The 14,577-nt window shown below is 37.9% G+C and overlaps 1 protein-coding gene across 6 annotated transcripts in view; it reads left to right on the plus strand.

Annotated features, from left to right (window-relative positions):
* Nucleotides 1–297: 297 nt before the first annotated feature.
* elavl2 (ELAV like neuron-specific RNA binding protein 2) overlaps nucleotides 298–14,577 on the plus strand; it is a 36,329-nt gene continuing 22,049 nt past the window's right edge. Inside the window, exons 1-2 of one of the 6 annotated variants that reach the window (XM_041986605.1) lie at nucleotides 298–313; nucleotides 719–803. The gene's annotated coding sequence lies outside the window, so the exon portion shown is untranslated. Of the gene's footprint in view, nucleotides 314–339; nucleotides 419–718; nucleotides 804–3,863; nucleotides 4,343–5,573; nucleotides 5,689–14,577 lie in introns of those variants that run through there. The other 5 variants (XM_041986604.1, XM_041986602.1, XM_041986606.1 and 2 more) reach the window with 5 other exon arrangements.

Consider the following 14,577-nt stretch of genomic DNA (forward strand, 5'->3'; position numbering starts at 1 on the left):
CACTGCTTTGCAGGTTGGATTCCCCTAATAAATAAGTCTGGCTAAAGTCACTTCACATGGAGTATGAGCCTACACATATACAATGCCTAGCTGTAAGTACTTTTAATTTAAAGGTACCTTTTCCTTGTGATAAAGCCAACATGCTGGAGGGTTTATTTCAGCAGTGTTCCTTTAAGGCCACACCCTTTTGTCTGTCTTGTCCCACACTCCTTACCAGTTGGTGGCGGTAATGCACACCTGAACGTTCTTTGCCAACTGCCAATAAACTGCAGAATAAGAAGAAGACCGCCACACCCTTTCCACATGCATTCAGGTAATGGTGGGCCACACTCACAGGTTTCTTTGTCAGAACATGAACACAGGAAGTTCTGTTCATGCTTGAAGCAAAATTATGTCAAACTCACAACATTTGCTGCCGGTGAGATTGTGTAACAAAAGTGGATACAAATAAAACCTATTAGCTGAGGGCTGCTGGTTGACTATTCTATCCAGTAGCAAGGTGCTAACCAGTATTTAACATGAAAAGAATATGTTTGCTGGAGTATTTTGGGCCTCCTCGTTTGTTTCACATGTGCCATATTTGGATGATATATTGGGCTTGTTTCCAGTAGAATGTGATTTGTTAGCTCAAATTAATCTTTCCCCCTCAAGGCTGCTTGTAACCAGCAGTCTAAAATGTCTGGTCTCCTTCACTAGAGGATTGGTTGATTTCTTGCAGCTCCCTGGGTGTGGTGTGGTTGGCCAGGAGCATGCTGCGAGGCCCTGACAGGAAGACAGTGCTGGACCAAAGCTGCAGGAGTCTGGTAAGATTTGTTAATGATTCCTGCCTTGGCTGCAACGCAGGGAATTCTCCTGAGTAGCATAATATTTAATACTCCAGTGCTCAGCTTGTATTTCTAGGCTGTTGCTACAATCCCAAGCCAAAATTATTGACTTCTAGATGGTGATAATGTCTTGGGATTTAAACATGAGGTAAGACAGGCTTTAGCCCAGGAAGTTCGGTTCATGCTTGAAGCAAAATTATGTCAAAGTGAAGGAGTTGACAAGGGAAGAAAAGGAGGAAAAATAGCTTAGCAGCTCCCTTGTTAGGTGTTAATTTGCTACTTCATTATTTTTACTGTCCAATTTAGTTACTGGGAACTACTGAAACAGAAATTTAATACTTCTTTAATACTCCCCTGATTTATCCTGATGTCGTGACCCATCCTTGTTTCTGATCTTTCTGACATTCTTTTTAGACACACTTTTACAAATTACCATTAAAAAATAGGGGCAATAGGTCCTTGTTCTTTCATTTGAAGAATTCCTATATTCTATCTAAATGCTAATGATCTAATTGATATTTGTGGGCATGAATAACTTCAAGAAAAGCCCAAAACCAAAGAAGCAAGACTGTCATCAAGATGTAAGTCCTGGAAATTCCATTTAGAAGAATGATTTTGATGCCCTTTAAAAAAAAATTTTAACCTATATCAAACTATCTGGAGTGATTTTTTTTTTTTTTAAGAGATGCAAACCAACAGAACATCCCAGACATGAGCAGCAAATACTTATTCCAAATAAATGTGTCTGTTTAGTAAGACATGCTTGACTGTCATTTGTGCACCACTGTTTATGATGGTTCACTTACAAGAAAGTAAATAATTATATTGTTTTTCACTGGGATATAGAGCATCGTAAACATTGAGGGTCACCTGTGTTGTATATATATATATATATATATATATATATATATATATATATATAATGTGTGTGTTTGTGTGTGTGTAGTTAGTTAGTTAGTTTCAGTTTAGTGCGGTCATCCAAATCTGTCAGAACGCCTCCAGACATCTTTGTTCTGTTTTCCGGCTGTGATGGGCTTTTCATTCAGAACTGCATGAAAGACAAATTTACTTTTCAAAACTTTTGGATATTTCATTGCTCTTTTCTTTATTGAAATTGTATATTAGTGCCCATTCCAATGCTTTGAAATAACATGCACTTAATTTGCATGACCTATTTTGTGATTTCCCTCTGTGAATGGACTACATTCAGCACACAGGAGTGCAATAATTGCACTAAAACCTGTTCAGTTACACGGTATCATTTGTACGGAGTTAAAGAGGTAGAGGAACGTTTGAAACCTATTCCAGTTTTATTAAATTCATCATTACTCAATAAGTTTGCACAAGCTTTCAAGTTTTGTGTGTGTGTGTGTGTGTGTGTTTTAAATCAAATGGCATATTCCTCTCTTTCCAGCAAGAGCACTGAATCAAGCCTATGATGACTCATTTATGGTTGCAATGTTTCTTTTCCTTTTTTTGTGGTTTGGTCAAGGGGTGATATTATTTTTGTGAGCCATCAAAAGTTTAAAAAAAAAATTGAAAGAAATGATAGCAGTAATTTCTAGTACCTGTACCTCATACTCTTTCTTGAAAATAAAAGAAAACCCCAAATATCCCCCATTTTTATCTCACTATTTTCATTGACCTAGTCTGAAACCTATCCTGCACTGTGGGGAGAAGGGAGAGGACGAGTTATGGCATCTCACAACATTAAAAAATGCTGTTTAACTCGTCATTTGTTCCAGATAGAGGCTAGCTAAGTTTAAATAAAGCAGAGCTTCCTCATGATTCTGTTGTAGCTGCTGTGGGACTATAAAACTGTATTGATGCTGTATCACAGCTGGATGATGATTTATGTTTAACACATTAAGTTTCAGTTTGTCTGCTGCAGCTATTTATTTATTTATTTTGCTTGTACAGTAACAATCTACTCTACATCTGTCCAGATTCACTGAGAAAGTATCTACTTCAGATTCCTCTAGAAGCTGCTGCAGATGGGCTTCACTCATATCTTCACCACCTGCTGGAAAATGGAAGTTTAGTCAAATCATAATCTCGCCTTGGGCACCAAAGTGGCTAAGATCGGCTTTGTATTTGAGGTACACTTTCTTGCATCTTAAGGTTGCAGCTATACGTCAATCTAACTGTTGCTCTATGCTTTGAGAGTCAACAAAAGATGTTCGTGGGGTAACTCCCGCCATAGATTGTGTTATTAGTGTGCATCGTGCGCCACACTGCTGTAATCTGAGTCGGACGTTTTTGTTGTTTTTTTTTTTTTTTTTTTTTTTTTTTTTTTTTTCCTTTTTTTTTCTCCCTAATAGAATATCATGGGATTCCAGATTAACTCCCACCTTTGTTCCTAACCTATAGGTCGAGTATTGAGGGCTGGCTATTAGCTGGAGGTCTCTGAGACAGACTGAAGGAAGCGTGTGGGCGCGTCACTTTATTAGAGAAGGAAGCTGACCGTGGTACTGAAACCTGCTGAATGCGAAGGTTTTTCTGTGTCAATATAAACGGTTCTAAAGCGGAATAAATGCTATTTTCAGAAAATGTCCTCTTACATGATGGATTTAGAGAAGTGCCAAAGAGTGAGGGAGGGAATTATTTGATACGAAAGGAAAAACAAAAACGAGTGAGGTTAATCTACAAGGAGAATATCGGAGTTGTTTTATTGTCTGAGATACGAGAAAGAAAGAAAAAATACACTGGGGGAAAAAAAAACCCGAACACATAGGTTGCAGCGTCGCCTTTTTAAGCTGATGGTAACCATGTTATGTAAAATAAATGTGTGTGGTTAGAAACGATATGCTCCCTTGAAGCCGGGGTGCTATTTCAACCCACTGTCCGTGCCTCGGAAAAGCGATATTTGACTTCAAATGCCATATTTAGGAAAAACGCTCGGTCGCTTTGAGTGATTGGGGCGAGGACGAATGGCATCTTGCAATCCAAAAACGACGACAGAGCCCAACGAGGACCCTGTAAGAGCCAATAGTATCGAAGAGCTTCTGTATGCATAAGCGGTGGATGGAGCTACTCTGGGTATACTTCCGCGTCCAATGCATGTTCATGTGTAGGTTGAATGGATGAAACTGAGAGTGCGGAGAGGTATAGGCATGCTGTGATACGGCCGTATATATATTTGCGGTCAGGACTATCTTCTCTTAAAGACAACCTCCGCCTTGCATTGGTTTCCACTCAGTGATGTCGCGTATTTGTGTGGCGCACCTGTGAAGAGCGAGACAGGCAGAAGCCGGTTTTTTTAATTATTTGATTCCTTTTCTTTCTTCTGTTCTTTTTTTCCCTTTTGTTTCATGCATTTGCTGAAAGGAGATCATTTCTGTGTTTTGATTTAATAAATATTTCATTTCCTCATTTTATCTTGTTTGTGTTGGCTTTTATGTTTCCAAGTTTGAACTAAGAGAGCGGAATTCATCATTGTGCAAGCTACAATATTGGCCAGGTGTTTCATTCAGAGATTGTTTGCCAAAGGACGTCCCTAACTTTCATTTATAGAAACGGTAAGATATTTTTCCACATTTGAATTCACCTGAAACATTTTTTTAAGTCGATATAGCATCATGTTTGGATTGTTTGAGGACAGTGTGCAGATCTTGCCGACCACTGTAGTCGCAGCCTATTTGACTGCATGCTGGCGCGACAGGAAAGTCACCGTGGTGCATTCATCTTAACACTGACGGCTGATTTTCCAACTCTAAACTGCGGTGTCTTGGTGTAAGAGACTTACAGTAGGCTATCACCGCACATGGGTCAATTTTTCAGACATGGTTGGACGCATTACCGCTCGTGTGTAGGAATATAGGCCTTGATAGAGAGATGAAACAGTGGATCCGCACAGTAGTAGGTTGTTTTACCGCATCTAACAGAGGGAATTTGTTGGATTTATTAGACTAACAATTATAGCGTTTTATAGCGTGAATAGAATCCCACATTGGTGACTAAATATAAATAAAAGGAGGGAAAAAAAGGAGTTGAGCTTTTTTTCAAGCTGAACAGTAGTTTGACTTATATATTTAAAATAGTCAAAACACATTTGTGATTTGTAAGCTATAGTGGTAGGATAATCTTTAAAATTACCTTCTACCATTTAAATGTAAAAAAGCATCAATGGTCAAACAGTGTTTAGTGTAACTGACAGAAACATGCTGTAGTCTATGTTATAAGTGCAGCCTGCGTGTTGTGCTACTTGGAGTTGCTGGATGAAGTTCTGCTGTCAGTCATATTTCTATGCTTTTTTTTTCTTTTTACTTTCTGCTTAGATTGTGTAGGCTCTTTTTATTTAAAGTTATGAAATAAATATCTAGATTTACACTTTTCATAGGCTGTGAAAGGTTATTTCTATGCATCCGGGATTTAATTAGGTTTCAGATTTTATGGTCTATAGTTGAATTCCAAGACTGTGTGGTGTATAGAGGGAACAGCAGTGGATCTAGTTTTTTTTTTTATTTTTAAGGCTGTACTTTTATAGTATTAATAACTGTAGTGGATCAAATTAGCCTACATTAATTTTCCTGGGTTTCACCTACCCAAAAGAGCACTGGTGGCACCCCTAGCGGCGCAGCTTTGGCTGCTGGAGCGTCCCATCATTAATGGATGTTTTACCTGCTGAATGTGGCATTTACTTTGGTCAATATTCAGCAATGCTACACCTGTAGCTAATTAATCAATCTATTTCCGGGGTTTAGACCGGGTCTTTGCTGATTGGTCAAAAGGTCTGCGTAGTCAATTTAACGTGGCGACGTTCCCGCCTCCGCCCCTATTCACTGCTCCAAAGACTGCGACTGAAAGTTTATGTCTGCAGAAGCTACCTCATTAAATACCCACAACGTCGACTCGACGCCTTAAGGTAAGATTTCTCAAAAGGCGTTGTGCGAAAATATCTACTGGCGAAATAAACTACCAAAAATGTACCCGAAAGAAAGAAAAGTAAGGACAAGTTAGCTAGCAGCTGCAGCTTGCGTAGCGAACACGCCGTCATTTTAGCGTCATACATAATTTCCGAGTCCTGCTTAACTTTGAGCCAAAATTACTGATTCCTAATGGTAAGCTAAAAATAAAGATAAACGAATAAATAAAAAAAAAAAAGGAAACAAATTAACGTGATGTCTAACACAGCCGCGCTCGTGCTCCTTGTTTGCCGTGTTTGGTGAAAATGACTCCGCATGCTTCTGAACGAGCTGATGAGCGCTGCGCTGTATCCTGACTTCGTGCTTAAATGCAAACCAATTTCTATTATTTGCCCGAACCTGAAAGTAGTTACCGTTTCACTGGAATTTGTTTCCAAAACAAAAAGGTTTTGGGCTGTGTGAGGAGCTTCGGTTGCAGTTGGTCTTGTTTGGCCGCAGTAAACACAGGTGTGGCAGATTAATCAATTTAAGCCTGCTCAAATAACTCAATTTCATCATGTTTACTTCATTTAGTTTTATTGGTCGCTTTTACGATTTAGTTCAAGCATAACTTTATTCCCTGTCATATCTGATAAGACTTTACTATTAGTGAGCTCCAATGTTTTGAATTCAAAACCACATTAACTAAATGTATATACATTCAGTATAAACTGAAAAGGGACCACTAATTTCAGGACATTTTAAATGTGTTTTAATCGAGATGAAGCCTGATTTGTTTAATATACAGCAGTAATTATGGCAAACTTAATTTACTGCCTGAGCTCATGGCAAGTGAGCCAAAATGAGTAGTTTTAGATTAATGGCACCTTACGTAAAAAAAAAAAAAAACAGAATTGCTTTTGTAGTTTTGAAAGCTTAGATGCATTTTTTTCTTTAATCTACTGTGTAAAGGTGTTTTTTTTGGGGGGGGGGGGCTGTTTTGGATATGGTTGTTTTTGGCTTTTGAGTTTTGAATAACTGGGTTGAAGCCATGTTGATTTTTATTTTTGTTAGGTGTTTATGAAAAGATTTTGCATCATGTCAGCTACATTCAGTCTGACCTGGTAATTTACAGGGATTAAAATTGAACTGGCTGTCCAATCACCTGGTTAGTACTTTAAAATCTCAATAATTTAATGTTCTTTCAATGACATAGCATGAATATTGTATTTGATATAGCTCCTGTTAAGGTTTTTATAAGACCCGTGTCCAGTGATTCTCTTCTTTGTAATGTTGAGAGCAGAACTGAGCTTAATTCTAATGAAGTCGCTGCATATCCAGTCACAAGTTTGTGATGGATATCTAATACTTTCAGGCATTTTTTTTCCCCTCTGTTCATGCAATGTCCACTTTCAGCATGCTCTTGGTCTCTGAGGACGAAATATAAGAGTGCTTGTATTTATGTATTGACTCAGTGATTGCCTTTCATTAAGAAATAAAAGAAAAAAGTTGCTGACATTGACTCAAATGCAGAATACTGAGGCTGCACGTCACTCCGCTCTGTAAGGCAGCGTGTGTTACTGTCAGAAGTAGGTTAGTATACAGTAGATGGCTTTAGCAAGAAGCAATTTTGCTCCCTTTGTCCTTCTTAAATGACCATCCACCCCCCCCCCCCCCCCCCCCCCCCCCCCCCCCCCACACACACACACACACACACACACACACACACACACACACTTCTTCTCTTTATGGCATCTCCTCCCTCCTTAGTGCTGTTGAGCTAGTCTGGGCTCTGGATGCTGCACAAAATTGTCTCCATTCAGCCTTGTATTGTCTGTCGGCCACAGGGTGGCCCTGCCTGTGCATGTGCAGGTTATTACTGGAGGCCAGTAATGCATTGCCCTTGGGTGCACTCACTGCATTACAGCTTCTCCAGAATGCTACATCTCATGCTGTCGTCTGATTTTATTTATTTATTTTTTGTTAAGATGTATTTGGCTGTAGATCTATGGAGATAACCAGTAATCATTTAAATGTGCCTACAGATAGGAGAAAATACTTGAGGCTTTTTTTAAATCCACATTACGATACCTTACCAAATTAAGTTTAGGGCTCTAAAACTTCTATACAGGATTTAAAAATAACAGAGGGAAAGATTGCAATTAAACATTAAACTTGAAAGATTATGACAAATCATAAAACTAATTTGTTCAATAATTATTACAGTTAACATGGTTAAGTACATTTGGAAACTTTATTTCTCAGTACAGCTGAATTAGTTGACTTTTTCCACTTCTGCCATCGAGGTTCTGGCTAAACTAGAGAAATTGTCCAGATACTCGGTCATCTCGCATCCTGACAGGTACAGAGATTGGGCTTTTAGGGTGGGGCAAAGGTGCTCTGTAAGTAAAGATCACTGATTAACTTATATAGACTGTAGCACAATAACATTATCTTGATTAGCTTAATAATTGCTGAATACCTAATAATGGGGAAAAATGAGATTCAGTTGATTGCACTTTTTTTTTTTGTCAGTGTTCCTAACAGCTAAAACATTATCTTAATTCTCAGCAATTATCTTACTCTTGCATCTAATAGTAAGCCAAGCTCATATGACCTGCATCTGTTTTCTGAGACAAAAACATGAAACAATTTCCTGCTTGAGCAAGTTATAATCATTTCATTGTAACCATTATATATAAAGTATAGATTATTGTAGGTCCTGATCCATCCTTTGTGTTGCTGTTTTTGAGTTGCCAAAACAGGCAGGGTGACAGGACTTATGTACTTACATAAAGTATAAGCAAAGTTATATACAGCCAAATATGAGAAATTACAAGAAATGATGCACAGATGTTTGTGTTGTTCCTCCCATAGACATCTTATCAGTTCTGTTCATGAACATTTGAGAACGTTGATGAACATGTTTCAGAAACTATAGCAAGATTTTTTATTTTAGGGTAAACCGTTTCTGGAGATTTCATGTTATTGCCAGACATGGGGAGATATACGTTTCTATGTGAAATTCCATAAAGGATGGTGAGAAATTGTACTTTGCTGCCACACTTCTAATTATAACTCAGAATTGCATCAGTTTTCACTATTTTTCTTGCATGCTCTGGTTTGCATGGCATAGGATAAAAATGAATTTCATACAACTGACGACAAAGGTAGAAATATCAATAAAGGGGCAAACGGTGCCTATAAAATATTTTTCATTTTAAATTTGAGGCACTTGGCGAATGAAAAGGGCTTCAAATTGAAGAATCTGTAAAAACGTTCCTGTTTGAGCAGTCCTTACACAGTAACTTTACAGCTAAACTTTTGGGGTTTTGCTCCAGTCTTGTATTTTATTTTGATCCGTTACTTGTGGGCTTTTAGTTTTCAAGGACACGTTATGCATGTCAGTGTATGCACTCTGGAGTCCTTTACTCTGCAGTTTGTCATGCATACTTGGTCAATTTAATCCTCTAAGGGGCAAGTAGCAGAGATTCCTGCTTCCCCAGCTTGAGTGCTCTGTGTCACATCAGTACATGGTGATTTCAGCTCTGGCTTCAGGCTCCAGAAAAGTTGGTCAGATCAGAAAACTAGCAAATGTAAACATGTGCTCCTCTTCATCAATGTGTCTTTCAGTGGTCTTCTAGAAATGACCAATTTAGCTTATTTCTACAAGGAAAGTCTGCAGTATTAGCAGTAGCTGTCCTTTAATAAAAAGCTTAATTGAACTCTGATTAGGATGCACTCATCATTCAGTAACCATGCTTTTATTAGAAATGCATGTGAAAATGACTGTCAGCTGTAGCCAGGGTTTATTTGTCAAGTCCCAAGAATGGGAGGAAAATGCAGGTAAATTATCCGATTCAATAAACCAATCACTTTGGTTTTAAGTTAAATTCAGAATAGTCGTTTTTGTTTGGAATTGGGCATTTAAAATGTTTTTTAAAGAGAATTTAATTTTTATTCTAAATTAAAGGGGAATTAAAACTCGTGTAAATGTGGCCACTCTCCTGCTCTACCTCTGCTTTCCTTTCCCCAATAGTCTTTTTATACGACTTATTTAACGAACAGCTGATCGAGGTGATGAGAAAGTATGAAAATATTTACATCACATTTGGCATTTAAAGACACGGACACCGCTGCATGCACAGCACACCCTGCGGTGGACTGTGGCAGGGTGGGCTGTGGATAATGGCTCTCACTGTGGTTCGCTGGAGTCCCAAAGCTTTAAACCAACCTCTCAAACCTTTACCCAACTGATAGATCTTAATTACGTTCTTATTTGTTCCTGAATTTTATTGGATGTTGGCATGATGTCTAGCTTTTGAGGATTGTTTGGTCTAGTTCACTTTGTCAGGCAGGTCCTATTTAAGTGATGTCTTGATCGAGAACAGGTGTGGGAACGGGGGACTGGTTTAGGAGCTATGGGCAAGTATAGTTCCCCTGTGGAGGAGGTCTTGCTCTCCTGCACAAGGCAGATCTCGTTAATTGTTGGAAATAAATGAGCAACCGTGCATGAGTTGGCTGTTTGCACATACCTGATGTTTTTGTGGTCATCATCTCTCCCAATAAGAATTTTTAAAATTCAATGCAACCAGATCCACAATTTTATTTAAATGCCCTTTAAATATTTTAAAAATGTAACGGTGTAGATAGCATTTGCATTTCTGAGGTCAAAAACTCTTGAAATGGGGTACAGTATTTTTTCTCCAGCAACATTGTGTGAGGCTTTACTGTCTCTTGCATGCAAGTTGAGATTTAAAAGGACCAAGAAGTGTACATGCTGCACTTTACTGAGTCCTAAAAGGCAGACTGCTCACTAGGGAAAATTTGTTGAAGTTGATAGGTTTGTCTTAGTAATGATGCAAAAATCCCAAAGAACCTTGTAGTCTTTATGCGGGCCTGGTTTTTAATGAAAACTGAGCCAAGACCTCCAGGAGAAGAAGACATTATGTTCTCATATGCCTGTGTTTACAGGGAACTTGCTGCACGCAGTGAGGGTTCTGAAGTTTTGGGAAGAGGCGACTTGCCAGCTTCTTTATCCAAGTGTTTGTTTACTGAAATATTTGTCTTGTGACACCATCCCAATTAGGACAGTAGCCAGTGTTTGTACTTAGAAATTAGAATAAAAGGTGAAACACTAAATGGAGATGAAAGTCACTTTAGAAAACATGTTGTAGCCAGATTTTTGTGTGCTATGCACAGAGTTTCATTGGGTAAATATTAAAGATTATCTTTCAGTTCACTCTATAACACTAAGACTTTTAGCCCTCTCCTTTTTATTTGAACTGTATGACCATATTAAGTTAATTTTTTAAGTGTCCTTGTTTTCTGGGAATAAATAAAGGTTAAAGTCTGGTTATTTGCAAGTATACCATTTTATGATATGTAGGCATCTATGAATTCATGCTAGTATGGTCTGTTCCTGCAGTGAAAATGGTGCATGTAGCATTAAGAAAGCTGCTTCTGTATTCTACACACTATTTAGGGCCCTATGAAATCTATTAAATTTTTTTTTCCTGAATTCCATGTTTTCCATTGTTTGATCAAATTTTGTTTTGACTTTTTCCACTGGGAATGTGTCTAATCATGTGGTAGGTGTATAAAATGTCAACAGTTAATAGGAAAATGTCCTAAATATCACAATGTTATATTTTTAATATATTTGTAGCTTTAGAGGTTTTATTGGACGGTTGCTTGACAGAAAAGGGGGCCGGAGAAAGAGGGGGTGACGTGCATGAAAGGGCTACAGGCTGGGATTAGAAACTGGCCATGAACAGCCCCCCCCCCCCCCCCCCCCCCCCCCCCCCCCCCCCCCACCCCCCCCACCCCTTTTTTTTTTTTTTTTTTTTTTTTTTTTTTTTGTTAAATCCAAGTAGTTTTATTGACAAATTTTTTTACCCACGCAACTACTGCAGGACAGCCTCCAGGTGCACCTCGAGTTTGATGGAGGGTGCTCTTATTCTGTCGATTCTCCCCCTAGTTTGTAAACAAGTAAGCTGTATTCTTGGCCTAATGCTTCACATGATGTGCTTTTCTAAAGCATGTAGCGTTGATTTAGTTTAGTTTTTTTTTTGTTTTTGTTTTTTTTTTTAAGACGCATTAGGCATTTCTGCCAGCCTCTGAGCTTTTATTGGGGGAGACCTGATCTGTCTCATCTAGCTTTACTTGTTTGTTTGTCTCAGGAACTGTGAAAATCTCTTAAATTGGGGTTAAGATAATGGTTTAAACTGACCAAATGTTCGCAGTATTTCATGTTTTACAATGGCATTGTGGAATTCAGAATTTGTGTTAATGCTTGCATTAATTAATTGCATTGATTGTACAGATTAAGCTTTGCATTAATGCGTCAATTTCAACAGCCCTAATTAAAACCTAGACCTGTAAAGAATGTTAATGTGATTTTTTACATATTTAAAGTGTTGGAAAATTAACACAATCGCAAAATCATCTTACTGAGAAACTGTAATCGTGACATCCCTATATTGTAAGGGATGCTGATAAATTGACTTGACATTTGGTGTTATTCTGTACCAAGAAAAGTAGGGAACAATGTGTTTTAAATCCATTGTGCAGTATGACTTAATATCACATAATTCTTTTCTTTTTGAGGGAAAAAGTGCTAACAGATGTTTACTGTCCAGTGTTAAATTTTCCTCTTGTGGCCATCATTCACTCATGTTAATTAATAATTTTTACTTATGCTCATGCGTAAATTAATTAGAAAAATCAGAAAATGTCAACTCTTTTGGTCCTTTACTGAAAAGTCTATGTAGCCTACAACTCTGAAGTTTATCTCCTTTTAATTACTGTTTACTTAAATTATTTATATCCCAAAACTATTTAAATGACAGCAGGACATCTGGTAAAAAGGTCCAAAAGTAAACTGCTTCTGAGCTTAAAGTTGAGTGAAATGGACTGCGCACAAAGCTCAGGGTTGTGTATATGAGCAGAAGGGCTAAGCACCTCTTGAAGCTCCTCGCTGTATAGGTGCAAAGATGCTCAGCGTTTTCCCAATGATGGTGACTTTCACTTTTTAAAATGTTACTAGTTTTGTTATGGGAGTACTGGTGGTAATTTTATTTCCAAGTTTAAAATAATTTTGGGACTTTATCCTTTTAAGGCAGCACCATGCGTTCTTTTTTTAGTGAGTGAAAGTTCTGTGGCAGGTCATGTGGACTAAAGTTTATTTTTCTACTTTCAAAAAATTTTCTTTGGTTTTGCAGTTGGTGTGTTTTGACCTTGGTTCAGGGACATGCCAGTGAATGAAATGACTCATGTTTTCCAGTTGTGTAATGCAGTGTCGGCACAGTAGTTTACATCCAAAAGGCTGAAAATAAAGTAAGGCTGAGTTTACTTCATAAATTAGACATGATTTCCAGTAGATGCCTAAGTGTCTTATCCAACATGTATGTCAGATGTACTTCACTGCCCAAAATTGTATCTGAAAATAGCTTGCATTTTGTTTGGCTAGCCAGAAGTCAAAATAACTAAAATACTTCAGCTAAAATGTTATGAAACGTTATCAGAGGTTAACAGTTCATAGAATGAGATGAAGCAGTCTGTAAGCAAGTTGCAGAACTGCAAGCTGTTAAAGCTGCTGAGTATCTTAATATACCTTCATATATTTCACTCACATCCTTTCTGACAAAACACACAGCCTGACAAGATATTTAAATGTTTAGTTTTGAAAATTTCTTTTTAGACTCAATTACATTGTTCGCTCAAGTACACTATAAGTCAAAATGGACTTTGGCTTGTTGTGTGCTATTACAGGACAGACAAAACTGGACTGAAGTAAACAAAATGCTAAAAACTCAGTAATGTGATTAGTGCATATAATACACTGGCAAAAACAGCTGAACCCGGAGGCTCTTTAGTATCTGGACTTTGCAACTTTTGTTTTCAGTTAATCTTGTTTACATCCAAAGCAACAAACTGGATTGTCTGAATTTTCCCATTATTAGCTGTTCTATTTCCCAACCCCCCATTCTTTTTCCTTTTTCCAGACACCAATTTACTCAGCAGCTACTAGATGTGAAGTACACCTGTATTATCATTATGGGAATGCACTGTGCTATGACTCAGCCCAGCCAGAGGAGAGAGGAAAAAAAAAAAACAGTCCAGGTTTAGTTTGGCATAAGAAAACATTTTTATAAAGGCGACCTGTAGAAGCTCACAGTTGGCAGGTTGGACAAAAGTCTTTGTTTGGCCCAATTAAAAAGACGCATTAAAAATACTATTACAAAGTAAAGCCACAGGCTGACAACCTTTAAGGCAGTGGTTCTCAATGTGGGGGCTGCAAGCTAATTTCAGGGGGGTCACCAGATACTTATAAAAAATAACCTACATTTATGTCAGTGCATTTTTAACAGGACTGCCAATATTAAACTATTAATGAGAAATCTTTTTAATTTTTTTATTAGCACCTTAAAATTTTAACAACAAAGTACACATGCCATATTAAAAATATATGACATCTCCACAATGGAAGCTGATTTGGGGCTTATAGGTGCCCTTATCACAACAATAAACCACCAAAAACCACTTTATTCTTCGACTGAGTTTTGTCCAGCCTTATCATTGGGGTTGTGGCTCATAAAGTTTGACAAGCACTGCTTTAAGGAACTCCTTTAAGCAGTACACAAAGCAAAGTCGTAGAGCTAAAAGGGTCTGAAGTAAAGTTTCTCAGTTGCTAAAATCTGCTCGGTGTCAAGGAAAACCTTTTTGTTGATTAGGTGTGTGTGGGTGTGCTTGCATATTAAAAGACAGGGGCTAATGTGATATTCCAGGGGGGTGAAACGATAAAGCATTGTGGTAATATATATATTGATGATGATCATGATGGTAGCAAAATATGTGGCTGCCCTGCCTGATAAGTCTTGGGTGAACCCTGTGATAAATACTTGAAG

This window comes from Melanotaenia boesemani, chromosome 5, assembly GCF_017639745.1.
Source record: "Melanotaenia boesemani isolate fMelBoe1 chromosome 5, fMelBoe1.pri, whole genome shotgun sequence".
Lineage (NCBI taxonomy): Eukaryota > Metazoa > Chordata > Actinopteri > Atheriniformes > Melanotaeniidae > Melanotaenia > Melanotaenia boesemani.